At 42.9% G+C, this 22682-nt stretch overlaps 1 long non-coding RNA gene across 2 annotated transcripts in view; it reads left to right on the top strand.

The window, feature by feature from the left end:
- LOC110396321 overlaps nt 1–22682 on the top strand; it is a 203239-nt gene that overhangs the window by 93734 nt on the left and 86823 nt on the right. For both annotated transcript variants that reach the window (XR_002436926.1, XR_002436925.1), the window contains exon 3: nt 13049–13273. This is a non-coding gene — a long non-coding RNA (uncharacterized LOC110396321). The remainder of the gene's footprint in view (nt 1–13048; nt 13274–22682) is intronic.

The raw sequence follows: 22682 nt of genomic DNA, 5'->3' as shown, positions 1-22682 counted from the left end.
GACAAATGATATTTTGAGGCATTACATAAATAATGGAATCGCATGGCCACCTGATCCTGGTTATTTCTAAGTGAAGGGTAAGACATTTCAAACATCCTTTTATTCTGAATTGCAGAGCTATAATTCTCCTGAACCAGCAGCACAAGAAAACAGCATTCAGCTGAAGCTGAATAGCTTTGAAAGTTTGGAGTGAAAACTTAGTCCCTTTGAAATCAGTGGGAACGGTGTTCCTGGCTTAAATGAAGTAGAGATTTCAACCTCGTTTCCTGGGAAGTAGTGCTTCTGGCTCATGTTTGCTAAAAGAGATAACCACTTGCTCTCTGGAAAATGGAAATTCTCTCTCTTTTATCAGCTATTCATCAGTAAATTCTTCAAAAGCAAACACAAAGATTGATTATTTTGGACTACCTGCACGACCTGAGCTCGGCCTTCGAGAGAATGCTTTGTGCCACAAGTGCCAGAACCAATGAAAGTGGATGTTCTGGCTGTCCCCATCACCCAGCCCAAGCAGCTGCCTGAGCTCCACATGCAGAAGCAGCAGGGAAGGCAGACTGCTGGTCACTCCTGAGCAGAATTTGCAACAGCTGAGCCCACTCTTCTGCTGGAAGTCAGGTGCTAGTTCAGGCCTTTCTCATCATTCCGCCTGATTTTCAGGAAATCTGTAGGAACTTCCTAATCTTTGAAGTCTGTAGCCCTATAGCGAGCGTGGCTGAAGCTGGGCAACAGATTTAGACAGGATTTGCAGGAGCAGGTATGCAGCAGGCACGCGTCAGCTCCATTTCTGGATGGAGTGAGAAGATGGCAAGCTAGCAGTGGCATAAGTTGTTTCCTGTCCTTTTATGGAAAACGCTGGTGAACTTAGCAGGGATCAGTCAGTATTTCATACAGGTGTGGACTCAAAACTTTGATAAAAGGAGGTAACCATTCTGAACCACTTATTTATTCAGTATACTTTCGTAGAAACTTAGGAGAGGAATTGTTAAAGTTATAAAAAGCAATTAGATTTCTGGGCTCCGCAGTGGGCAGCAAATGAAAACGCTTGAATTAACTCTGAATGAATGAATTCTGTGGCAGGTACTTGGAATTCAGGAGGCGGTTCAGACTACTTGTTCAGAACGGTCTGAAAGCTGATAGCTGAAGTCAGTTGCTTTGTACCTGTTGACATCACAAGTGGTTTTGGTCCTCTGTCTTTCTGGAATAAGACAAAGAAGTAATTAGGATCCAGAACTTGCGAGACATACAGAAGCTTGCAGGATTTACTCAGTGTAAAAGGACCTGTCTGCAGCTACCTAGTGTCCTCCTGCCACAGGTGGATGGCCTCTGCCTCCATTTCTCACCTTCCCCTCCAGGTGTGAAGGGCTAGGTGACAGCGGCTCATCCCAGAGCTGATGCAGCTTGTTTGGGGGTAGTTTGCATAGAGCTCTCCATCAGCCTGAGCTTGAATTTTAGTGTGAGAAGCACTGAATCTAGGGCTGTTATTAAAACAAGGTCTACAATGAATGGAGATATCAGTTAGGATCAACACAAACGGAACAGCCTGCATATCTAGTTTCATACTCAGTAAAGTTTCAGGTAGATTCAATGTGATCTTATGGCCGCATCAGAGATTTCTGTTTTGGGGCAACAGATTTCCTCCCACCCTCCCCCAGCTGCCAGCTCACCAGCAACTCCCATTTGCAGGGTGTGCATGTGCTCCCCTCCTTCTCTGCCCTCTGTCTGCTAGTCCAAGCTAGCCCAGGGACCTCTTTTACAGCCAAGGCGCAACATTTCATTTTCACACATGTCACAACTGTCAAGATTAGTGTGTCAGCAGTGCAGTGTTTGCCCAGGTGTACGAGTGACAGTCCGAGGGTGGGAGAGGGGAAGGGAGTGGCAGTGTGAGCATCTATATGGCAGCTGACAGCCCTCTGGCTAAGCCTATCAGTAATTCACTATTTCCTTCCTCGAAACCTGGTATGTCAAGTAATTGTGCTTTCCTGCATCTTAGGCAGCCTCCAAGGATGAGGGTGCTTAGGTGTTTACTTTTCCTGCTACTTGTCAGTGATAGAATGAACAAAAGTAGTTCTATTTTGCAAAGACGGGATTTGTATCCCTGGGATTTTTGTCTCTGTGCTCTTCTCATTGTCAGTGTTTCTGCTGAGCATCAAATATGAATTACAAAGAGGGTAACGTGTGTTATTTGCCCACTTATAGGTATTTAGCTGCTTATATGGGGGTGCAGATATTTTCGATTGTGACACCAACTTCTAACCAGCGATGTCCCACTGCATCTGAAAAATTCATTTACCTATGGAAAAATGTGTTTGCAATCTCAAACACACCAGACCAGATCATAGCTGTGTCGCCTGATGACTTTACAGCTGCTTTGCATCCAAACAGAGATAAAATCCTGACTGATTTCCAAAGCTGGCTTTACCTCTGGTCCTTAGACCAATTGCTGTCTCGCCACAGCAGCTTTTCCTCTGTTATTCCTGCCCTCTGAAACAGTTTTCCTGTATTCCTCTGCATCCTTCACTTTTTTTCCCATTAGAAGTCTGATTTGAAAACATATTTTCTTCCTTCCCCTCAGCTCTTTATGTTATCCTGCTGCTCTCATCTATTATTTAATTTTAGCTGTAGTATTTTGGGTAGAATCACAGAATTAATGCATAGGATATGTTAAGATGGATCCAAGCTCATTTTCCAAATCAAAACGCTCTCTAATCCTGAGAGCACTTGCACCCAGCTGTGCGGAACAGGGGGAATTCTGCTGGGATAAGGATGGTGAGAAACCCTGGTGGACAGATCCGAGGAAAGAAAGATTTAAGTAGTCATTTTGGAGAATGGCAGTAGGTCCCTGTTAACTTGTCCCTCTAACAAGGGCTGTGAGGGCATGGGGAAAGAAATTAGGAGTCTAGAACACCACACAAATCTTCATCAGTCATGGAATAAAGGGAGAGATTTGGGAGGAAAAAAAAATTATGTGAAACGCTTTGCCTTCAGACGAGCAATGAAAAAGCTTTCAGAGCGGCGTTAGACCTAAGAGCATTAGTGCTGCACTACAGCCCTTCACAATGCTTTCTCTAGCTGATAGGTATTCCAAATGAATTTGTTATATTCCCAAACATACAGGATTCTGCAATTACGGTTCCTGTGTACCACGTGCCAAAGGCACATCGATCCTCACAGTGTTCTCTATTAACTACACTGTATTGAAAATATATAGGCATGTCAGGTTGATTTTTCCAAGCTTTTTCTCTAGAATAATGAGTTTCTTCTGCATTTGCGTAAAGGTACATCTCTGTTTACACAGGGCTTCCAGGAGTACAGAAACTTCTTATTTTTTGCTTAGGAGTCAATAGTATTGATGTTTTCTCCTTTCGTTGCTTTTTCCTCCTACTTCAGAGAGGTATCAGCCAGCGAGATAAAGACCTCACACACTGCAATGAATTGGTCCCTCTGTAACTTAGTATGTTTGTTGTTATACCATGGTAAAGTATGTATACTCACTGGCTGTATATATATATGTACATATAGCTAGTATTGCTTTCTGTGGTTTAATTACATGTTTAAAAAAATACATAATGTTTAGTGCAGATAAGAAAATCGTTAGAGTAGACACTTATATTTTTAGTAAGTTCTTGAAGAGGAATTCTTATGTTAGAGAAGGGGAATGAATCTCTTTCCCCACCTTATTCCACCATGTTCTCCACCTTGCAGAATGTTTGTTGAGAGGAACCTATGGGGCCTGAACAAAAGAAATTGCAGCCTCGTCTCTGAACGAAGCTATCTGCAGCTCCATCGTTGGATGGTTTGTTTGTTTTTTGCTATGTTAGGGCTGATTTCCAACATTTTATCCCTAATTTAGCATAAAAAGTGCACAGTGGGGCTGGCTTACCCCAGGCTTTTGTGTGCGCTTTAGTATGTTGGCATTGGTTTCCTCTGTTGTCTGATAGAGCACTCAAGAAACATATGCAGCTTGTCCAAAATACACGCATGGTAACTACCCTGAACATACACATTTTGCTATCATTCCCACGTATGTTTTGGCAGGGCAGTGAGCTCTTTTGGCCTCCTATGCATTTGGGCAAGGAGGGGAAGTCTGTCCTTTCTCCTTCTACTCTTTGTTTTTATGTATTCATCATATTGTTCTTTCAACCCAAATAAAGAAACCCTAAGCGCTATCACAAACGGCGTAGATTATAATCAGTGACTAATGCCCTTGCTACAATAAACTTCACCAACCCCTAGCAGGAGACCAAAATGATACAAAGGGCCTTCTCATATTTTGAGGAACTGAAACAATCCTGTAATGGTTGTTCTGCAGTTAATGGCACAAAACGTCAGTAACACTTAAGGACCTCCATACTGGATTTGATTCGGAGCCAGCTGGAGCCCTTCCATCAAATCAGTGCGCTTCAAATTATGCCCCCAAATAGGTAGGCAGAATTTTCATACTCAGCTTGGACTTTTCCTGCCTTTTGAACTCGTTCTTAGCAGCTGAGCAAGAAACACTCGAAGGGGTAAATAACCACTTGAGTGGTTATGAGATGACATGGTTGCATTAACTCTGTGTTTAGAAAATCTGTCTGCGTGCAGGTCTGCGTCTGTGCCTGGAGCCCTGGCTGCGATGCACTGATCTTAGTGGGGAGAGCAAGCCTGCCTCTCGCAATCAGCCAAGTAACCTCATCATTGCGGCTCTCTGAGCACTGAAGTGGATCCAGAGACTCAAATAAACCAAAAGGAGGTGCTGAGGGGACAGGCGAAAATAGCAATTTTGTTTTGCTCAGGCCTGCGTTTAGCTGAACGGATGTTTCCTTCTGTGTGGTATGGGTGTGAGTGGCGTGGTGCAAAGCACCTGGTTAAAACTTGGCCTTGTGCTTTAAGCTCTCTATTCAGATAGGATTGTGATTCAGTGCAAATTCAGATTTAGGGAATGGAAAGTTAATAAAATTCACGTAATCCAGGCAGGGTGAGCCGAGCTGCTGACTTTGCACGTTTGTTTGCTTCGGTAAGTTTTCTCTACAACACAAAGATGCCAAAAAACCGTTTGTACCCTTAAAGAGAAGGGTACATCTTGCTACATCTGCTGGGTTTCTCCAGCAGGTGTGAGGACTCTCGGGATGCATGCTGCTGTTAGAGTTCAAGTCAGCAGTGAATACAAGTACAGGGAGAGGCTCTTCAAAGGCTTTTTATTAGCAGTGGAGCTAATAGTTACACTTGAATAAAAATGAAGACTCAAGCTGGCACAATTTGTAGCTGACGCCAGCAAGATTTAACAAATGGCCACGTTCCCAGGCTGCTTGGGGCATGATGTCTAGTGGCATATGTAGATGAAGGATTGGACACATTAAAATAGCTGACCAAAACCCATCGGGCAGTGGGAAAATGGTGCGTGATCCTCGCAGCCCAGAGGCTCTGCGAGTTCGTTCTCCCCTTAAAAAGCCAGAGAGGAGCTGTCTCGAGGACAAGAAATCAACTTTGAACGAGGCTTCTTAAGGTCTTCTGTCTCTTTTTCTTCCCTGTTCTTATGGTAAAGACTCATAGTCTTGGTTCAGAGCAAGGTACGCTTTAACCCTGTGACTGAAAGGAAGATGCTCTTTTGGCGGTGTTGAGCACAAAGCTGAGATGGATATATACACAGCCAAGATTATATATAATTGGTATATATTATAAGTACAGAAATTCAAGTAGCTTTGCATTAATTTGAATAATTCTATTTTCTGCTACTGGTGTAAAAATTAAGGGGGAAGCTTCTAACCATTTTAATTTCCCTGTTTGCATGGAGCCTCTTCACTTGTCTGGAAAAGAGTTGCAGATGGTAAAATCTTGCCCCTATGAATAAAGCTCTCTTTTGTCTTAGGGATAAAACTCTCACTGACTTCAGGGTGTTGTGATTTCATCCCGAGAAGCGATGTTTTGGTAAAAAATAATAATAATAATAATTAAGATAACTTTTGAAGCTTTCTCTGTGAAAAATAGGACAGACAGCAAGCTTGGAATGTGTGACAGCAGGAGGCATGGTGACCTTTCAGATAAATGATCTGAAAAAATGAGGGACTGCCCATCTTCTGAAACCAGGCACAGCATTTTGTGGGATTTCAGTGCAACAAAGGAAGGCAGAGAGCCCAGACAGATAGCAGTTGCAAAGTATATTAATGCACTTTCTTCAAATTACACGCGCACAAACTCTTTGTACCACTCAAGGAAGCACTAACTTGTGGTTTGCTTTAAACTCTATTTGGTTGTTGTAAAACTGCAAGCATCTCCTGAATGCTTTTGGAGAGTCCCCATGGCTGCCTCTCCAGCTGGTATGCTGCAGAGGGAAACATTTCCTAGGGAAAGGGATTTTTAAACCGAGAACATCTTTTACACAGAAAGGGAGTCCTCTCTCAAGTTCCAGAGGTTAGCTCATTTGTATAATTTACAGGGAAAAGGCTCAAAATAGCCATGACATTTGAATCAGACCTTAGAAATCATAATACTGGTGAACTTAGAAGTGGCAAGGTTGTTTCAGTTCCTCTTTCTACGTGTTCCCTGTAAATCGTATTTTCCTATTTTCGTTTGTAATCACGTGAGCTACAGTTGAAACAATAACTGCAGTCAATCTCGTAATCTGCATGATTCCAGGATCTTGTGCCTTGAGGAAGATAGCAGCTCTCTAGCGAGCTGAAAGAAACAATCTGCTGAGAATCGTCCTGCAGGATCGTTTATTAAGGTAATACTCACTTTGAAGTTCATCACACATGTAGCCTGAGTGAGCATAAGGCCTAAGCAGGGATTTTAACAATTCAGTGACAAATTGTTATCTGAGAAAAGAGTCACTTGATGGAACTATTTCATATTAATCATTAGGCATTAAATTCCCCGAACAAAGCACCGTTGTTTCATGCTGTAATAAATAGCTGGTGCAAAATACAAGGATTTACTGGGAACTGCACAGTTAAAATTACCTCCCAGGGAAGCACTGCACATGGACTCACAGTCTGGGTCTTCGAGGGCTCCTCTTTGTTTGGTATGACCTATTAAAGGCTGACATTGGATAGTTTGTCACCAATTTTCCCTCCATAATAGAACTTCATATGCTCGTACATAAAACAAACATGACTTGAAAGCAAGTTTTCCCTTTTTTGCCCAGCTGAGCACTCAGAAAGCTTGCATGGTAGTGAGAAACACTTCTCATGGATATATTAAGTGCTACCATCTGTTTGGATTGTTTTGAAATGCGTTTTTGGGCCAAAGCCTGCCCTTATGTGAATCCAGTTTAACATGAAAGCCTCGGCAGTTCCCTGAATGTGAATAAAGCAGCAAAAATCACTCCTTTCATGCCGGCCAATCATGCCCTTTAGTTTTACTACAATAACTTTAACTGAATCAGAATAGCAGCTCCAAAAATTGAGCCCTTGATTATCTCGATGACTACCTTAATCCCCCCTAGAAATTGCACTGATTTCAACAGCTTTCCTCCCCACTGAGTCCAATATTCAGGCAACAGGAGTGAGTCAAAGTGGGGAAATGATGAGATTTCTTTTGGTTGGGTTTTGTTTTAACTTTGTATCATTTTTTCCTCCTGATGCCTGAAATGAGAGAAAAAAAAAAGGAAATCGGGAAGAAGATGATAGAGGAACTTCCATGTAAACTGTTATTGTTCACTAGAAGGAGCAAAATAACTTTAGAATACTATATAAGGTGATATCATTACTGCCCCACTTCAGACTTTCTGCCTGCTCCAGCTAACACATTTCAAATGAAGTGACTTTGTCTGAATTTACAGCATTTGGCAATCACAATTCCCATCTATTATAAGCCAAACTTTATTTTTAGTTTTTAATATTGTGTTAATTACTTTATAATTAATATATACACAGGAATAGCAAGTTAATTTATTTCAAGCTTTTTCTCCTGAAACATTGCCTTCTTTTCCATGTGAGATATATCTATTTTTTCACATCCTAACTTCTACACTGTAGCTTGAATTTTGGCTTGCATGTCAAAACCAGTGATGACTTTTCAGTATTGTACTTCTTTCCCCTCTTGTTTTGATACATACCAGGAGAAAAAAAAAGACAGCAGCAAAACTAAAAGCTAATATGTAGAACATCTTTGTCATCGTTTCCAGATACTGTTATTCAGAAGTGAAGAATGTATTCTAATTACTTGGTGTACACCAAGCATTACTTTTGTTGCGTTGAGCAATTGCAAACCATAGGAACTTCATCCTGAAAGATGTGAGGAGCTCTGTGTTTTGATATGTCCTTAGCTGCTTTAAATATGGATTTTCCCTTATTTTGTGTATTTGTTTACTTAAAAAAAAAAAAAAAAAATGAGTCTAAAGAGGGCAAAAGAAACTTCACATTTTCAGCATTCCTGGAAACATTATTCATCACTTGCAGGGATGGTGCACTTGTAGCTGCATTAGCAGTGCGTTATGCGTGCTTGCATGCTGCATGCAAGTCCGTGTTGTTCTCAAGCAGGGCATCCAACCAGGCCTGCTGCTGCTGCCTCTGCTGGAATGACTTTCATTTATCTGTCTTTAATTACTTCACCTAAAATGCTTGAGATCTACGAATTTTAGTCAAACCCACAAACCAACTAGTGATAGGATGAGAGGGAACGGTCTCAAGTTGTGCCAGGGGAGGTTCAGGTTGGATATTAGGAAAAACTTCTTCTCCAAAAGAGTCGTCAGGCACTGGAAGAGTGGTGGAGTCACTGTCCCTGGAGATGTTAAGAAACAAGGAGATATAGGTCTTAGTGACGTGGTTACTGGACAATATTGGTGGTAGGTGGATGGCTGAACTCGATGATCTTAGAGGTCTTTTCCAACCTTAATGATTCTATGATTCTGCCAGGTTGCCTGCAACAGACCTTGCCTAGTGGTAGTGGATCTACCTTCTTTTTCCCCTTTCCAATCTGGGTGTCAACGGTTTACGGGCGTTCGGCCCGATTCTGTGACGAAGGGGACGGGGGACCCACAGGCCCACGTCCCGGGAAAAGGGGAAAGGGGAAAAGGGTAGGGAGATGGCCCTGAGAGCAAAGAACAGCGGCAACAATCTGAGGAGAAACAAACTAATTTACTAAATAAGATATCGGAATGCAAAAACACACACTATTATACAATATAATTACAATTTAAGCTGATAAATCCAATACAGAGAGAGAATGTCCCAAAAATCAAGGTAGGCCTTACTCTACTACCGACGATAAGACGGCTGGAGAGCGAGGTGCTGCCAAGACGAGAGACGGCGGAAAAAGGGACGAGGTCTCATGATCTGCAAGTTTTTATACTGTGAGCTTTTATCTTTTCCCTCCGGCTGGAAAATGGTAACAGAGGAGAAAAGTACTGTGGGGACTGTAGTAGTCCTTCTCTTCTGAGAACCAGGTATATATCCACTACATGATGTTATGCTGTGGAATACCAATAACCGAAAATCACAAAACCATGACACTGGGTTAAATAATGTGAGAGCAAGCTCCAGCAGCACTCCAGCTTTGTGCTGTGCTGCTGCCCAGAATCCTTTTCTGTGTATTGAAGTGGAAGCATTGCTGCCATGACAAAGCAGACATTCGGATGTGACCTGAAGGCACAGGTGGGAGTTTTGCATTGCCTGAGGAAAGCCCTCCTTGGGACACCTCTAACTAAGCAGGACAGACTGTTGCTGGGTCTGGGGCTGCTGGGTGCAGCACTTCCTTAACAGTACATATTTCATTGAGTTGTAGTTATTGTACTCTTGCAAAAAGCAGCAAGAACAGACTGGGACCGCTTAGATAGCTTTGGGATAGCTGAGGCGTTTACCCAAAGAGGGCTGAGCGTTCTCCTTTATGGGCATCAGGCACCCTCCTGGCACCCTGCATCTGCAGTTTCAGATGAGATCTTGTGGGGTGAGGCAGAGAATAGGAAGGCATTCTTTGTTTGCTTCTTTGTGGTCAACTGTCTTTGACGAAGAAATAAAAACATACGCACGCTTTATCTTCGTAAAAATAAATAAGTACAGGGCTATGTATTACAATCCACTTGGGAACTGGATCTGGTCCAGAACGTGGCAGCTTGCTTGTTATTAGCTATGGTCTCTCCCTCGAGTGCTTGCAGCCAAAGCTCCTGTGCTGGCTGATCTCTGACTTGAGGGAGAGCTTTCTTTCCTTTTCTTTCTTTCTTTTTTTATTTTTTTTCCTTCCCAGTCATAATCTTGCCATAAATGGAATGGGACTTGCCTCTTGCTTTGAATGATGGTGCCTCGTTTGTCCTTCGGGGCTTTCCAAGCAAGAGTCTCAGCTCCAGCATTCTCTCACTCTCTAGTCCTGAAATAGTTTGTGGATCTTCTGAGTGGTGGGCCAAAGCCATTTTTTTTTTAAGGTGATGATAGAGATGGGAGCTAGGGGAGGGGAATTCGAGCCTGAGATGTCTGTTTTAGTTGGCAGATTGTTGTTTTGGACCAATCTGTTCATCTCCTTAAGCCAAATTTCTTGCCGTCCAAACTGTATTTGTGTGATGTGCACGTCCTGACCAGTGACCATGCCAAGCTTCCCAGCTTTTTTAGGGGTCCACAGGCTGGGGTGGGGGAACTCTTGCAGAAGGACATTTAGCATTACTCATACTGCGCCCCCTGTGACCAAAATGCTCAACTGTTCCAAAATACTACGTGTTTTCTCACAAGTGCAAAATTAAATATTTCTGCTGAAACAAAACCTCATATTTAGATGAGGTCGCTGCGTCATGCCTTGTTTGAAACAGGATTTTGTGCGTGTCTGCGCTGAGGGAGAAGAGTACGGAGAGCTGTATGTAGATTAACTGGTCAAGTTAGCGGCAAGAAGCAATGAAAGACCTAATAGATGTAAAACCAGCAGCGTTTTCCTTTCCTAGATGATCAGGTTCTGATCCCTAGGGATAAATCTGTCCCAGCGTGCCCCTGGTGTTGGGACTGATCCTTTTCCTTCTAACTGAGCTCAAAATACTGTTGCAGGTAGACAGGGAAGATTTTGCCCACCTTGCTTAGTCAAATATACAGCACTGTTCCGTTCTTCTCACGCCTGGGAGGTTTGTGAAGGTCTATATAGGAGCCAGGAGAAAAGACTTGCTTTTAAAGATGTATGACTTCCTTTCAATCGCCTGGGCTTATAGACCTTCAGAAGGTGGAGAATGTGGTTAATAAAACTTCTTTCACCTCCTGGGTGGGTTTTAATAAGCTCCTTCAGCTTGAGAGAGTGGCTCCTCAGCTGTGTTTAATTTCAGCTCCAGATTTCTCTAGCCTATGCACAGTATAAGGACCAGGCGTGTGTGCTGCATTGTCTTGTGTAAGGTGTGGGACATCTACAATAAGCAGGTAGCCATCGCCAGTCCCTGGCTATTGTTACCCTGCTTGTATGATAAATATAGAATAGGAGGGAGGCTCGGTTCTGAAAAATACTAGAGAAAATATTACATATAACTCTTAATCAAATTCCGTAGCATTCTTAATTTTCAGCAACAGTTTTCTGGTGTTTCCCATTAGGGGACAAAGACTGCTGTCAGCTCTGCTGGCATAAGTCCAGCTTCCTTTAAAAGAGCTACTTTGGATTCTGATTTTTTTCTCTTTATCCTTTTTTTTTTTTCTTTTTTTTTTTTTTTTCTTTTTTTCCCTCCACGGTTAAAACTGAAAATGCAGAAGGGTTTTGAGAAACTCCAGGGTCTTCTGTACTAAGCAAAAAAAAATAAAAATCTGATTTTAGCATATCTGGTGACGCTTAGTTATTTGGTTGGGGATGGGTTTAGTTATTGAACCGCTGCGCACTTGTTGGAGGCTTGAGTTATCTGAACGCCCTAATTAAAAAAACAAAGCAAACCTTTTATTTCATTTTATCAGTGCTTAGGAGTGCAGATATTTAAGCCATTTAGGAATGCAGAATTTCATATTCTTTATTCTGTGGGTACCTCATTAGAAAAAGTAGCTTTTGTTAATTGCTGGTAGCAGCTCTCAATAAGATTTACTGTTTGGGTTAAAAACCATTATAAAGCCTGACCTCATTACATAAATTACTAATTCACAACAAAGCAGACATATTATCTATTCACTTGGTGGGAGCAGTTTGCTGAAAGCCCTCTTTAGTTCCTTTGGGTGAGTGCATGGAGCAATACCTGACGCCTCGCTCTGGTCTGGAGCTCAGATGCATCCCTGGTCAGTGCATGCCACCAACAGGAGCTGCAGTCTGCTTGGACTCACTGCCAAAGCTAGTTCCCACTCAGCTACCAGAGGTCACCATGGAGACGTTTTGTGCTGGAACAGTTAATTTTAAATATTAGATCTCGGTCTTTGAGCGTATATTGGGAGTTTACAGTCACTGTTGCTTTAGAACATCTGCTTTTTCATAGGAGGGAAAAAAAATGCTTTGGGAAAGTTAAAAAGCCTAAATGATAGATTTGGCATTGCATGTTTGTTACAGTAGTAATGGGTGACGTAGCATAGAAGGGTCCATCTATAAATACTTTAATATTATTTAATAAATAATGACAGGTTTTATAGCATAGCTAATAATAACATTAAATGTTTCTGCATTTAACAGGCACACGCATTGTTTTAACAATATCTCCGTGTTATATGCTTTGCAACAGCTTGTTATGGCTTCATCTGTTAGGCATTTACTATGCATTCGTTTTATTTATTTTTGAAAAAAGAAGAATGCTTTCTAATAAGATACAAAGGAATGTAGCTGCATCTATTGCCCATTCAACAAATATGACAAAGTGTTTATGAAAGAAGACAAAATTTAAATTGGTACTTATATACAGGCATAGCTCACCAGGAGCAGGGCTTGCCTTTGAACATCTGCATCAAGGCCACCCTAAAATATGACCCACAGTAAGGTAGCTTTGCTCCTTTGTGATTGTTGTCCCTGACATAAGGGAAAGTGCAGTACTGCCCAGTGCATTGGGCTGGGTTCCTGCTGGGGCTGTGGGGCCACTGGGCGGCTTCAGGCAAGAAGTAGCCTTGGCCACTGCTTGCGGGAGTGACTGGGACTGGAGTTAGGATGAAAGCATTTAGTTGCAGGACACAGCCTATCTTGGTGAGTAATAGCTTTTCCAAATCTTGTGTTCCAGAGTAGACCGCTGCCTTGCTCACCCCCTGCTTTTCACTGTGCCTGGAGGCTATAAAGTGAGAGGTTGAGTTGCTCATCAAGAAGCAGCATCTGCTGGAAGAATTGCCGTGTGTTGTTGTCCAACAGACCCTACCTCATGAGCGTTACGCTGTTCCTGGTGTAGCTATCTCCAGTGTCCATTCGTTGTGAAGGAAACTAAGAGCATGACGGAGTCGTCTATTGAAAGGTATGATGACTTTACTGAATAGCACTCAAAAAATAAATGCTCTCTGATACCGCTGAAAAGTTCTGTGCATGTAGTGCTTAAGAGAAATCCTCATTTCAGAATATTTTTTCTTATTCTTTTTCTCTTGAGCAAAATTACTAATGACGTAAGAAAGAAAGAAAAAAAAACTTTCTGAGTATTTAGGATGTAATTGCAGGTTATTATTGTAGACATCCTTCCTTTGGGAATCTGAAACTACAATACATTTCATTCTGATTAAATTAAAGTGACCAACCGGTAATTCCCAGCTCATGGCAGTTAGCAGTTTCTCTTGCTTATAATGCCACTGAGATCAGTGGGATTCCCCACAGAGTGAGGCATTTTTCCACCTGAGTGGAGCTATCGGTACCTGAGCTTGTTACAGCACCTTGAGCATCTATGTCCACCTCTATCCACTGCTGTGCCATGAAGGTGGGTGTAAGCATTGGAGGGCTCCTAACCCCAGCTATTTGCTATGCACTGGCAGATTTCTCCTCCAGAAAAGACACTGAATAGGGAACCAGCTGTTCCACATGCTAGCTTGCAAGAAAACCTGTGACCAGTAGGGGAAGTCACAGGAGGGAACTTTGTGTTTGGTCAGATTTTTTTCCACCCCAAATATTTCCCCTGGTTGAACACCAAGGACACTATTAACTCCAATGGAGGCACCCAAGACACCAGACAGTTAAGGAGGAAATATTAAAGCATACATAACAGACACTGGCCTTGCAGGGCTGCTGGATACAACCCCTATGTTTAAGTGCCTGAATGAGGATGTTGGTGCCTCTCTTCAGGTGGCTGGGTTTGTGAATGCTGGTATTGTGTATTTGCCAGGAATACAAGTTGAATCTCTTGACTTTGTGGTTTTAGCTCCTAGGCAGCATTTCTTCTTCTCAGTACCCTGTATACAGTGCTTATTCATATGGAAAGCATGCATGATGGTTTTTTTTTTGGTGTTTTCTTAGTGTTGATCTGAATACATGGAATTTGGAGTTCTTGTTTTGGGGATTCTTTGGTTGCTGTTGGAGAAGGAGTGTTTCGTTATCTCAGTTCATCCATTTCTTGGTTAATTCCCTTTGGATGCTCACTAGGGTTGCTCCTTTCACCAACTTAACGGATAAATAAGTGACCACCAGGTTTCTGAACCACAGACTGTAACCGCACCATCTGTATTAGGGTCTCCTTCTGCAGAAGAACAGAGCAGTTTCTGCTGTTTGTAGGAACAGAATAGTATCTTGACACCCTGAATCAAGGACTCCACCTCAGCAGGCAAGCTTTGCCTCTGAAGTGGCAAGAAAAAGTTGTCCAACAGACCCTACCTATGGAGGGAGAACTATGTGGAAGAACAGAAAAGGACCAGTCATGTCTTTGTCTCCCTTTTAGCATAATCTGGGGCGGTGAAGAAAGCAAACAACTTGGACAAATTGGAGTAGGTGGGATTCTTCTCTGCCTACAGGAGCTGTGTGAGCTCAGATTGCATTCAAAACAGACGTCTTTTGAGAAAATCTAGCTGCCTAGCTGTAATCAGTATCCAGCATGCGTGCCATTGTAGGCTTACAAGTTGACCAAAAGCAGAAATTGGCTGAATGGGTGTTTCTGGAGGCACATATCAAAAGCAAACCTCTGCCAGTGCTTTAAGCTCCTACTCCAGAGCATGTGGTTGTGAGAACTTCTCCATTTAAGATTATACTTCTTTCTTTTTTTTTTCTTTGCAAATTCTTTTTCCCCCTTACTTCATTCTGGGAAACAGCCGGACTGTTTTAACTGAAACTTTCCCAAATAATTCAGCCCAAGACAGACAGGCATTGGCTAGGAAAATCTAAAACCAAACAGAGAGAATTTGGCAATCTTTTTAGTAGATCAAAGCTGAGTTTCTTAATGGAAAGTGTCAGGCATCCTCAAATATAAGTAGTGTTAATGCATAGCCTATAATTATGCAAATGAACAGTGGGTGTCTTTGCCAACTGGACACTTTTTCCAAACGTTGCATTTACTCCTAAGAGCCTCGAAAAGTTGCATGAGATTTAACAAGGTTGTTACAAACTCAGGTTTTGAGTGGGGCTGAGAATAGTTCAAGTCTCTGCTGAAAAGTAATGGATCTAGTTCAGTCCCAGGGATTGCTGCAGAAGTGGGACCATGAAGGGTTTTAGGCCATTTGGCAAGGAGCTTTTTCTATTGGTAATGAAAACCGATTACCTTCTGAGTGTCATGCAGGGTTTAGTAAACAAGGTAGGAGCTAAAACTGAAGTTGCGAGAGGGCATTTTGATGAGTGGGGATTAAAAGGGGTAATCTCTGTTTCTGGGATTGGGATTTTGCAGCGCCAGCAATGAAACAGCCAGGAAATACTTTATTTTCTCTGTCCTGCAAATACATCCTGATGGGTTTCCTCTCCTCTAAAGGAACAGGAATTCACTGTAGCTGGAAATGAGTAGCTCTCTGAGGTGAGAATGGTGCTTCTTCTGTCTTATTCATGAGCTCAAGATTAAACTAATCACAGGTTTGTGCTGGATTTTTTGTTTGTTTGTTGCATTCTCTTGAGCCATGGGGCAGGGACCTTCGTGGTTTATCTAGACATTTTTCATTAGCTGAGGTTTGGTGTTCTGCTTGTTCTCTTCTGTTCTCATCCTTTGGCACATTTCGATGCATTAGATGTGGAAAAACTAATGCTATTTAGTTTGTTCTGTGCTCTTGGTATTGTGTTTCCTGGGGTTTACAAAGGAGCTCAGAATAGACACTCTGGGCCGCACGTCGCATGGCGGCCTTCCATACTCCGTGACACAGATGGTTCCTGCCAGTTCTCTTGCTACAAAAGGAAGATGCCAGCATTAACTAATCCATAAAGCTCCTTGACACTGGGCACCCACCCAGGTACAGCAGCGTAAACCTCCATGGTGTCTTAAATGGTGCTGTTAGTGTTGTTGCCTTGGTGCTCTGTTTCCTTCCTGTGTTAACTGTATGCTTTTATTATAGTGAAAGGAGACAGCACCAAGTGATCAGCAGAGCAGAAGCAGACATCATGGTGGCAATTTAATGTTTGAAGGGTGGTTTCTGCTGTGGGAAATGTGCCGTTGTGTGGAAGGGATTCTGTCATATCAGCTCCTCTGGCTGCAGGATGTTACATCCTCTAGGATGTAATCCTTGCTAAAGAAACCAGGAGTATCTTTCATGGTTTCAGTCTGGGGTTCTGTGGTTCAGATTATGCAATGGTTTTTGAGCATGAGACAGGGCTACGGCCTGATGGCTTCTATCTGAAAGAAAAGCCTGCCAAAATCCTTTGGGAATAAGTATTTCCTGAGTGAGTATCCCTGGCTAGAAGACATCGATACGCAGAGCTCGGTGTGAGCAACGTGCGGTGGCATTCTGGGGGTGTCAACAGCCAGAATAGTAAGTGTATCCATCACTTCGATTTCTAGAGCAGCTAGAAAGATATTACTAAGCAATTAGAAGAGAGAGGAGATGGCAAATCGGAATGCCTTTCTCTCCATTTTTCAGAAGATGATCTCATTTTACACCAGACATTCAGCTGGTGTAGATCATAGTGCTCCCTTGAAGCCTGTGCTGATTTGCACCTGCTAAGGATCTGGCAGTGGCACTCCTGATTTTAAAAAGAAAATAATTGTGGTTGTAGTGTAAAATCAGCTTAGTTTTGGATTAGAAAACTTCAAACATTTCAGTTGCTTTAGAAATTGCATGCACCAGAGGTTTGGGAGGTTGCAGTCTGCACACATGAACTTCCTTCTTGTCTTTCAGGTGAATTTGCAGGATCATCTGCTTCCATGTCTGTTTTGGAATATTCACAGACTTTTCCCTTAGTGTTTTTCTGCATTATTTATTTTCAAAACAGTAGTTTAAAAAAATATATCCTTACCAGACTCATTTGGCTCCATCCCCTGCCCTTGAGATTAACTCATTTAGTCCCATCCAATAGTTTCAGGAACAATATGAACTGGAGCTGCTGGTATCGTCAGACCTTGGATGCTGTTGTCTAAGCAGCAGTTTAAACTGCCAAAACAGAACATTTCTTCTGCAGATGACCCAAAAACTCAGCGCATTAACTGTCCCTGGGAATGCAATGTGGGCCCTTGTGTCCTGTGGTCTCCAGGAAATGTTTTCTCATCTCTCTCTTGTCTCTTTCCCTCTCATCTCCCCCATTGTTTTCTTGCCTACACGAAGCTGAAAAGTCAGAGATGCTTGTGTTAATACCGCATCGTGTGTTGCCTGGGTGCTGGCATATCCATAGGCAACATAAAGCAGGCGCATTCACCGAGGGTTGCTTACAACATCCCTGCAGCTGATTTACATGGGCCCAGGGGAAGGGTTGAACTGTAATCATGAGGAGGCTCTTAAACTCCACCAAGACTCCTTCAAGGCAGAGCAAAACATCCGTGCCATCTGATGGGAGAAGGTGGTTCAACTCCCCCTGCTTTTCTAAGAAGGCAGAAACAATATACTGCATATTTACATAGAATCCCCTTAAGGACATCTGTCATGCCGGAGATTAAACTGAATGTCTCTCCCCAGTTTAATGTTATGCCTTCAGGCAGTCTAAGCCCAGTAGATTTAGTTACTCTGCTCCAGATCCTAGATTACTAACGCAGGCAGTTTTTTATTTTCCAGAAGCACAGAACCCTTGCTTGTAAAGTACTGTCTTTGTGTGGGTTTTCTAGGCCACTTCCACTTACATTTTGGAGCCTGGCCCTGTGCTGGATTTGTGGTTAGTGTTTTTTGCATTAACTTCTAGCAGCCGCACTTTCCTCACTTCTATCTCCATATGGTGCATTAGGTGAGTTATTCAACTCATTTCCTTCCATTCGTGGTGAGACACACTGCAGAAGCTATGTTTCCATCCATCACCTTTTATCCAGAAGAAGCTTGCGTTACCCTGAGAACTCCAGCTGCCGCTAAAATACTGGCCAAGGAATGGAGCTGAAAACAGTGGTTTGAATGTTATGTTGGTGTCTAAAAACAACTTTTCTTACTCAGGTTATTGCACACTTTTACTCTCCTGCCCTGGCTGAGTCTAGATATGTGCTGCTTGCAGCAGGGAATCATTTTGTTCTGTCTCTTGCTTGCTCGCTCACTCTGTGTGGCCCGAAGCATCACTTAGCCACAGCAGTATTTGAAAATACCTATTAATTTGTGGAAGAAAAGAAGATTCATTTAAGGAGGAGGCTGCAGTAGTTCCCCCAGCAGAGGCACCACTTGGCCGCTTGACTTTACAGCCAGAGACATGTCTCCATTAACACAGTCAAAGGAAGACAAACAACAGACATTTTGGAAACCTTCTGCGGGATGAAATGCCCAATTCTCAGTTTTCACCAGTCAGTTACGAGCGGTGAGCTGGAAGGGAACCATAGCTCTGTGCTATCCCAATGTCACCCCTGACTTGAACAGGAGGCTTTTACCAGCAGCCTGTCAGCAGGTGATTCACAAAGGGAACAAAGGATTAACTCTTTTTAAGTGGCTGCTTATCAGTCCAGCTTTGCTCATTTGATGTAAAGTTCAGTATTCTGCCAGCAACTTTCATATTTGTGAGCTGAATGTCCCATCTTGTGGCAACTCTTGCATTCTACAGTGCTGGGTTTGCCCATAAGTCCTTAAGGCAGTCCCAGTAAGTGTGGCAAGTGTGAACCCTCCTTTCTCTCACTGTTTCTCCTTGATGGTTTTAAGATTCTGTTTAGTGGTAAACTCCATGTATTCTTTTGCAGTTTCCATGCATGATGCCAAGTCCACGAGTCTTAGATCAGGCTCACCCAGTTAATCCTTTGATTTCAGTCAATAATAATGACAGATGAGCAAGCCTCATAACCTATCTTCCAAGAGGTTTCCAAATGAGCAGCCCACGGTCAGCATTATGGCTCTGCCACATATACTGTCATTCTTTCCCCTTGCTGTCTGGCTATACTGTGAAACTTGAACCTCATCAGGCAAGTGTAGAATTTGCTAGGGGACTTAAAACACCTCGTTAGCTATATGAGGGCTTTCAGGGCTCTTAACAGATTTCTCCATTAAACTCATAAATTTCTCCATAAATTCCTTTTTATATTTGAATCCTAGTCACTACCACCAACTGTGGCATCATCAAGGAATAAATTAAGGCTGTTAGGAGGCTCTTCTTGCCAGCGCTTCCTATTAAAGCTCAGCTGCACTGGCTTGCAGCAGTGTAGATGCCTGTGTACACGTCTCCATGCGGCACCTCTGGAGCCTCTCTTGCTTTCTGGCTGCTTTACAAGGAGCTTTTTGCATTCTGTCTCTCCAGCTTTCCCCTCATGTCCAAAGGGCCCAATCCTCCCCTTGCTCTCCTGCGTACTGCTGCTGTGTGGCTGGTTATGCTTGTATCTTACACAAATATACCTTAGCCTCAAAATGGTTGAACTGCATCGTGCATGAAAAAATAGTAGCAAAACTGTGCATGATGGCTGCTTGTGGACAAACAGCGTTCTGACACTCAAAAAGACTCCCAAAAGCAGAACCTGAGAGTGGCCATACTCCGTGAGTCTGTCTGAGTAAGTGGAGTGGTGTCCACCCCATGGGCGTCAGCCCAGCTTGTGAGATGCTCAAGGAAAGAGTGGGATATCTTTGAAGATCTATATCTGAACATAGATGGCCCACCTAGCCATGAGTCTTTTCCAGTCCAGTTTTTGTGTCCTCACAACATTTTTAGCATTCAAATTATCCAACTTTCAGTAGCACTTGCCAGCTCCAGAGGGTCTCTGGGGCTCTGGGGAGCTGTGCATCTGCACAATACCCCCAGACAGAGGTGTGACTAAGAGCCACCACCTAAACGTAAAGAACTCAGCTTTGAGTTCAAAGCTCTGTAATTTGTAACTGGAAATGCTGAAGACATTCAGCTAAGAATTTCAAAACCTTTAACAAGAGGCTTTGATACCTGAAGTGAGGTAATTCAGGGGTCCTGCTGATTTAAACACTGAGATTAATGCAAGCCTGGTGTCACTTCAGAACTGAGCTGTGTAAATACCTTGTGGGCATATGGGTGAAGCTCTCCAAACCTTCTTCTGTACTCGGCAAAATTTCTTCTGAATGACGTGGGAAGACACATGCAAAATTTCAAGGAGGAAAAGGAAGGACCTTAAGGGGTTACGTCCTGCATCTGAACTCAGCGTGCAGGGAAGAGACTACGTTACCAAAACCGTGACTGTGCAATTAAGATGGCTGTTCATGAGTTCATCCAGTTCGAATTATAAAGTGGTATGATTACACCCCATGGAAAAGTCACATAGAGAATTTGAATCGGAGGGCAGGTGTCATGGCTGGGGTTTTCCTTGCTCTGGAGCTCTTTTTGAACTTGAACTTTGAATGTGAGAGGAGCAGTCAAATAGATTGAAAGAACCTGGCTCTGCATTCAGCTCTATGGCTCTTGAAGTCTGTTGTGTTTTCATTACGTTCTTCCCCATCGATTGCTGAAGGCTTTTTTCTTTGAGAGGAATTTAAGTACACCCAGAAACGGCCATTTTCAAATCTTAGTAGTTGCTCTTAAAAATCTTTAATGATGGCAAAGGTGCGGTGAGAACAGGCTGAATTCGAGGGGCGTAGATCACCACTCCGTGCGAATGTGCAGAACTTCTGCAAGCTTGGGAAGGCTGCAGATCTGCACCAGCTGGGAGTACAGACTTGCCTTTCCACCAGAACATATGCTAATCCTGGCAAAGAACTGAAGCCCAGCTTGTGAACTGCTTACTTGCAGGGATGAGCAGTTACTCCCGAGCAGTTAAAATGGCTTCCCTGGGCGTCGCAGGTGAAGAGCTCCTTAGCAGCAGGAGTACCGGGTTCGCAATGCAGCCCTTAATTTTCCTCCTGTAAATTGCTGCTGCTGGGTTCGCTCAGTGCTGTGAATGATCATCGTTTTACGATGGATGACCAGAGAGCGTGATGCGATCTGAGGCTGAAGGGATCGATATCCGCTAACACAAAAAGAGGAAGAATTCCTTCTACCGCAGGTTGTGTTACCTCTCTCTAAGCTGCAGAGCCAGATACGTAAGCTCTGTTTCACCAAGCCATCAAACGCGATAACAGTCAGTTATATAAACATCTGAACGCGGAGACATTTGATTCTGGCGCTGTGTGGGCAGCCTGGTTTGCAGCAGAGATTTCTAAACAGGCAATCCGGTTTTCCAGGTAATTAAAAATGTTTGCACAGGCTAGTAGATTTATCTTTTGAAACCATTTTAGCACTAGTGCTCTCCAGAGTGGTATCAGTTGACACAGTGCATAATCTAGAAGAGACTAATTGCTGCATGATTTCTAATTTTTCTGCAGTCATGTAAATGAGCTGAAGTCTGCACAGGTGGAGCCTATTAGAGTGAATGATTTTGCTCTCATGTTGTTATCTTCATTTGCTGTTGTCTTATCAACTCAAAGTAGGAAATCTGCTGTCATGAAAAGCAGGCAAGGGAACAATGTCTGACTGAAAAGTCTTGTTTCATTATTTTTTAATTCATACAGTACTACCTGCCTAATGCAGTTTTCTGATTACCATGCTAGGCAGCCAGTAATGCAGTTTTATTCAAATAAGGGAAGCAGTGCTTTAATTTAAGCTAAGAAATCATCCACATTTCTTACCAGGCAACAAGGATTGTGATTCAATAATACATGAATTTAATAATGCATAATGGTAGACTTTGCAGGTACTAAATAGCAATATCAGAATGAATCAGTATACTATGTTATTCTAGGGGAGTCCATCCCCTTTGCGCATGTGCTCTGTCTCTGCTTTTCCTTCCCTTGAGCTATTTCACTCCTTAAGAGGTGAGATAAACAAATTAGGTTTTAGTTCCAGAAACAAAGTATTACAGGTTTCCTAAAACCTTTATTGGCTGCACAGCCAGGCCTTGCAAGGGACAGCGTGCAGCTATACCATGGTATGCTGGGCTGCAGTGGGAGAAGGGAGTTAAGTGGTGCTGTGACCATCAAGAAAGTTCTCACGAGTTCAGCAAGCACAATCACCTGCTATCATCCAGAAAACCCTTTAATATATTATGGGACTCCATCTTCAAGGGAGCTGGCTGTGGCACTTCTTAGGGGTCAATCCAGGACATAAATGCTCTGCTGGTTACAAGCTGGTTGCTTGTCTGAAGCCTAAATAGAATCACAGCTTTGTACTGCCATTCATTAAGATGAGGAGGTTTTCTCCTTCTGTGGTGTTTTATCCCACCACGTTTCAGATAGCAATTACACTTTTATTGTGCTATGTTGTTCTCTAGCTGCAATCAAGCTAACTGAAATTGGTCTGCCTTAGATAGATCATAATACTCCATGCAGTCTCTAGTTAACTGGGAGGTGCAGGAAGAGAGGAGAAGCTGTATTTATACCATCTAACTAAAGTGGCTGGGCTAGGAGGCTGAACCCCCAGGGCATTTCCCTCCATTCGCT

The sequence above is a fragment of the Numida meleagris genome, chromosome 3 (assembly GCF_002078875.1).
Source record: "Numida meleagris isolate 19003 breed g44 Domestic line chromosome 3, NumMel1.0, whole genome shotgun sequence".
NCBI classification, from domain to species: domain Eukaryota; kingdom Metazoa; phylum Chordata; class Aves; order Galliformes; family Numididae; genus Numida; species Numida meleagris.
Note: the sequence above shows the minus strand (reverse complement) of the source record. Positions and strands in the feature narration are given on the sequence as shown.